The 5,463-nt window shown below is 30.3% G+C and overlaps 1 pseudogene; it reads left to right on the top strand.

Moving 5' to 3' along the window:
* Positions 1–2,428: 2,428 nt before the first annotated feature.
* On the top strand, positions 2,429–3,671 carry LOC149561885 (anaphase-promoting complex subunit 8-like; annotated as a pseudogene).
* The last annotated feature ends 1,792 nt before the right edge of the window (positions 3,672–5,463 follow it).

Here is a 5,463-nt window from a genome sequence, read left to right as displayed (position 1 = left end):
CATCAGTTGAAGAGAATCCAAAATCTGCCTAGGTTATACATATCATCTTGATAAAGGAAAATAATATTTTCAAGTTGCAATACCACTAACTTGAATAAAATAGTCTTTGACACCAAAAGAAATTTGGAACATAGCACCTACTCCCTTTACAGGATGATATATTTAGTATTCTTCTCTATATTGTATAATGTTAAGGGGCTTACCATTCTCCATCTTGATAAAGTGTGTCTTCTTATCTTATCAGTTGATGAGCTTAAGGGGATATCTAATGAATAGTTCATAAGGAAAACACTTGTTGAAGGTTTTGTAAATATGGTTGCAAGAAGAGTAGATTTAACAATGGAGGAAACTTTGTAGTTAAGCATGCTCAATCTGGAGTAATACTGGGATGGGTGACCTCCTAGGAAATCATGGGGCTTCACCTCTGTGAACATTATCTAGATCTAATAAGTACTAAGTGCTCTATTTATTCTCATTAGATATGGATTCATGTGAATCACTACTCATGAAACATGGGTCAATGAGTTTGACTCAAAAAAAAGGTTAAATCCTAATAGCAATATCACAATTGTATATTATATTCTTAACATAGTAGTGTGTTTATGCTATAGTGGTAGAATTTTATTTTGTCTGCAATGTTTAGTTTTCCTACCTTGTAAGTTGTAGTGATATTTTTTTTTGTATGCAGGGCTATTAAGCAAAGACAAAAATGTAAATTTCCAAGTAATAGTAATTAGGAAGAGATATTAGAAAAGTGTTGTTTCGGTGTAGATTACAATCATTTCCAAGACCTACGTATGGAGTCCAAGAGGCTTAACAAGACATTGGACTAAGATGGAGAAATGCTAATGAATTATAAATGGGAATTCAATAATAGGATACACTCATTAGCAATTACAAAAATATTCAAGAGGGCACAATTTACAGTGAAGACCCAGATGTAAAAGATGTGACAGAGATTAGCAAATATTGAACAATATATAATTGATGGAAGAGAACTGAACAATGTATACATTCAACAAGTAGAGATTTGATGATAACAATTAAATAAGTACAGTGATCAAAGGCTTCAATATGGGAAAAGGGAAGTCATAATTACCTAAATCTTGTGGGCTTACTTAGTTAATATCACAATGATATCAATGTGAAGTGATAATCAATGACAATATCAGAGATACCTATTAAATTGACGATGAACATTATATCTAGTGATTAATTTCAAAAGAAAACTCCAATATTAGACATCCAATGAATCTGAGACTAGTTTCCAAGGAATGGTCAATCAACTGCTAAAGACCAATTCAATGTATATGAATCTAATCAGCTATCAATTCAAATCTAGTCTGCGGTGACTTAGCAATAAGAAAGTTTTACACATCTTGGAATGGATAGATCAGTATACATATATATGCAACTTGGATTTAATACAAAAGGAGTAAGGAATCTTGTTATAGTGTAGTGAACAAGTCGGTCGTGTAGATAAAGGGATAGGTTAACATTAGTATATCCATTCAAAATGTGAATCATGAGTAATAAGGAAGAAAGAATATTTACATTGGATGGAGAGAAAACCAAATCATAATAGAACTAGTTCTAAACACAAAATATCACTTATTCATTATAGAGGAGATAGAGTACTAATTAGATATAGTTCATATGGAAATAAGGGGTTAAGAAAATGGATAAAAAGAATAGAGATTATTAGTTATTCATTTGGAAAGAGTTATCTTGTTAAAAGAATATCAAGGTATTCAATTATAACTAGATCCATCTTAGAATCCTTAGTCAATGGAATTTATGATTCAAAGACAAAATTAGTGCAGATATAGCAATGGACATTATAGAATAGGCATGTTGTATAGATGGGCCAGAGGATTGCATTTATGTTGCAGCTTAGTACAAATTAGTCGAGACCATATTTGGTTGTTCCAACATTGGAGGATTTTACAACCACATAATGGACTATTCTTAGCTACCATGTGACCTCCCTAAATCATATACCTTCACATTATTTCTACTATGCTACTTCTACTATCAAATCTAACTATAAAACTTGAATATCATTCACCATACATCACTCCTACAGGTGTACATTCATCATTTATAACCAAATTCAATTATTGTGTGTTTTAAAATTGTGTATCTTAGTGAATTTAAGTTATTCAAGTATTGAAAAATTGATATAAAAATAAAGGATATAACATTTAATGTAGATCCATGAAAATTCTATACCTAGGGCTTCATTCTTGAATGATTGTAGGCAATTTGAGGGTTAATTCATTTAATTCCAATCATATTAACACCTGTGTGAATTTTTTTATTGTTGACTACCAGATATAAGTTCAATTTCCTATAAGAGAGTGTTAAGGTTGTAGGCTGCCTCATATCAAACCTCAACTACTTCTTTTCATTTGGGTTAGCCATTTGATTGGAAGAAAAATTATCTAGTACTTAGAGTAATGACACTCTTGATGCATTCAGAATGTACTTGTATGGCATTGTGCTATATAAATATGGAAAGGATAAATCAGCCTATGATGTTCTTGTGATATCTTTTAATGCATATACATGGAGTTGGAGTGTCTGGCTTAAGCTATAGGCTTTATGTACAAATATTAGTATCCTAAATAGGCTTGAGTTGAAAGATTATTGGATGAAATATTTTTGTTCTTGTAAGTACTTACTTGGAACTCCACAAAATTATTGAAGGTTTAGAAAAATATATCATGTTATAGGAATATTTCCTTTCAGAGAGTATATTTTAGGTTATATCAGCATCAATATTTTATAATTCAAGTGATTATAAGAGAGATGAAAGCTTATATATGGATATGCTCAAGTAAGATGCCTATCATATTGATAGTATTGATATCTTTACAAACATATAATATGTAAAAGAATTTTTTACTTATCTACCTAGCACATAAAGTATTTTTTTACTAAAATATATAGGCCTAAGTCTAGTTTTATAATTTGAAATTATTGTAGTCTCAAAGGTCAGCATGAAAAGGTTGTTTTTTATTTCATATGGGCAAAAAAGATGAAAAAGAACTATCTGGAGGAAACTTCATAGTTAAGCACACTCAAGCTGGAGTAGTACTAGGATCGGTAACCTCCCGTGAAGTCCCTGTGCTTCACCTCTATGACCATCACCTAGATCTAATGAGTACTAAGTGTTCCATTTATTCTCAAGAGAGATGGATTCATATTGAATTACTATTCATGAAATATGAGTCAATGAGTTGGACTCAAAAGCTACATAGTTAAATCCTGGCAGCAATATCACAGTCTGACTTGATGTGAAAATTATCTCCTACATATCAAAAGAACTACCTTTCAGCATGGGCAGTTATGGGGCAAGAATATGTTGAAATGAAAAATACTCCAGTCAGTGTTGATGCTTAATAATGATTTATTGATATAAATCAAATAGACTATTAAGTGATATGATTTAGGGAAAAAACTGTGAAGTTTTATCCATGCTCAACTATGTTCTTTATTATCGTTAGGAAGAAAATTTTTTGGGTTTTGATGATGCTTTCTTGTGAATTAATATTTATAATTTATATGATAATGAGAAATTGCAAATGCTTGATCAAGCCATGAAGTATTATATTAAGGATTTAAGAAACATGCATCTAGGGTGCCATGATGAAGCTATTACAAAATGAATCTTGACAGCAAGAATATTAACAAAATTATTTTCCCAAAAATAATTGAAGCACTATTGTACCTTGCAAATAGTTTGAATAAGATAGGAAAAAGATATTTTCTTTATACCTAGAAATACTTTGAACCTTATCCAATGTGATTGAATGCAATTTTATCTTTGGTATTCTTGTTACCGAGTGGAGGAGCATAACCTGTAAAACCTGCCCACAAAGAAAAATCAAACAAATTGTCATTTTTCACTAAAATGTATCATACAAATGTAATTTACTAACTCAATGTATTAAAGAGATGGTTTTTTTAGTTTATATTCTTATCTACTAAAATATTAAGATAGGGGTAAAGAATGAGAAACTGATTACCATTTTTTCCTGTCAAACTAATATGCAATATAATAACCCTAATGTTTGACAAACCTTACTAAGTAATTAGTATTCCTTTACATAAGGAATCATGGTGAGGTAAGGGAAGTGATGAATCTATGGAAGAGTAAACATGTACAACATCTATGGCATCTTTTGCCACTTTGGTGGTGTTGGTTTAAGTAGCCCCATGCAAAAGCAGTGTAAAACTCACAACACACACATTTGGCACTACCCCAATTTTTGAGGTTGTTACACTGAAGCAACCAAACTATGTCTTGTATTACCATCAGGCATAACTATGAAAATTAGTTACTCTATGGAATTTGAAATGCTTTTAGCCTGGCAGATTAGATGACCTTTTCGTAGATTGATTACCTTGACAATAAATTAGTTTTTTCAATGTTAATTATGTAAAAGCTATGTCAAAAACTAACAATAAATTATGTAGAATCCAAAATGAATTAACAACAATTTAATTTTTCATATGAAGTTATGCAGAATCCAAAATGAATTCAATCCCAATTTTTTAACAAATCTATCTACCAGACCCTATTAACAAATCCCAGTATTTGCCTTCCATGCAAGTTCTTTGTCGAATTGGTACTTCATTATAAGGTATCTGCTACTATTACTCCTATTTATGTTTTTCTGTCTATTCTAAGAATTATCTTGAATGGTTTACTTCAACATGAGTTGCTACTTTTATATCATGTGCACTTATTCTCTCTTTTCTTGTAACCATGGATAGAAGAACCCTAGTTTTCATACAAAAGTTTGAAAGAAGAATACATAATAGAAGATAAAACTAAAAAATTCTTAGTGATACTTAAATCTATTTGCCAACTGGTTCTGATGGATCTAGATAGAGTCTATATTGGATCTTATATTTATATTATTATGTTTATCTTGATATTGATCAAACATCATAAATTCATATGAAATAGTTTTATTTTACAATTATGTATATTTCTCTCTTTTCTTTTTATATAAACATATGAACTTTATCAATTTATATAAAAGAATGTTTTATGAATTCAACCACATAAATTCACAAACAGGATGTACCCTAACCCCTCATAGAACTGAACCTACAATTTAACCTATTATACTCATATTTCAATGTAAACGACACAAGATTATAAATCAACTCATGAAGATATTATCATTCTACCATTCTTAGATTGGTTTTTCTAATAGTCATTTGGATTTTCATAGACCATAAAACAAGAGGGAAAAGCATGTGCTCTCAAATAGAATAAAATGTTGGTACATACCTATCTTTCACATTCCAATTCCAATGGACAAAGTCACCAACATAGATATTATGTCGAGTTATTGATAATAGATTCTAATATATACATTCAAATGGAAAATATGAAAATAAACAAGAAGAACAACATCAGTTATTTACCTTTGGGAACACCCAATT

Source organism: Cupressus sempervirens, chromosome 4, assembly GCF_028749045.1.
Source record: "Cupressus sempervirens isolate cs-2001-9-10 chromosome 4, ASM2874904v1, whole genome shotgun sequence".
Taxonomy (NCBI): Eukaryota; Viridiplantae; Streptophyta; class Pinopsida; order Cupressales; family Cupressaceae; genus Cupressus; species Cupressus sempervirens.
Note: the sequence above shows the minus strand (reverse complement) of the source record. Positions and strands in the feature narration are given on the sequence as shown.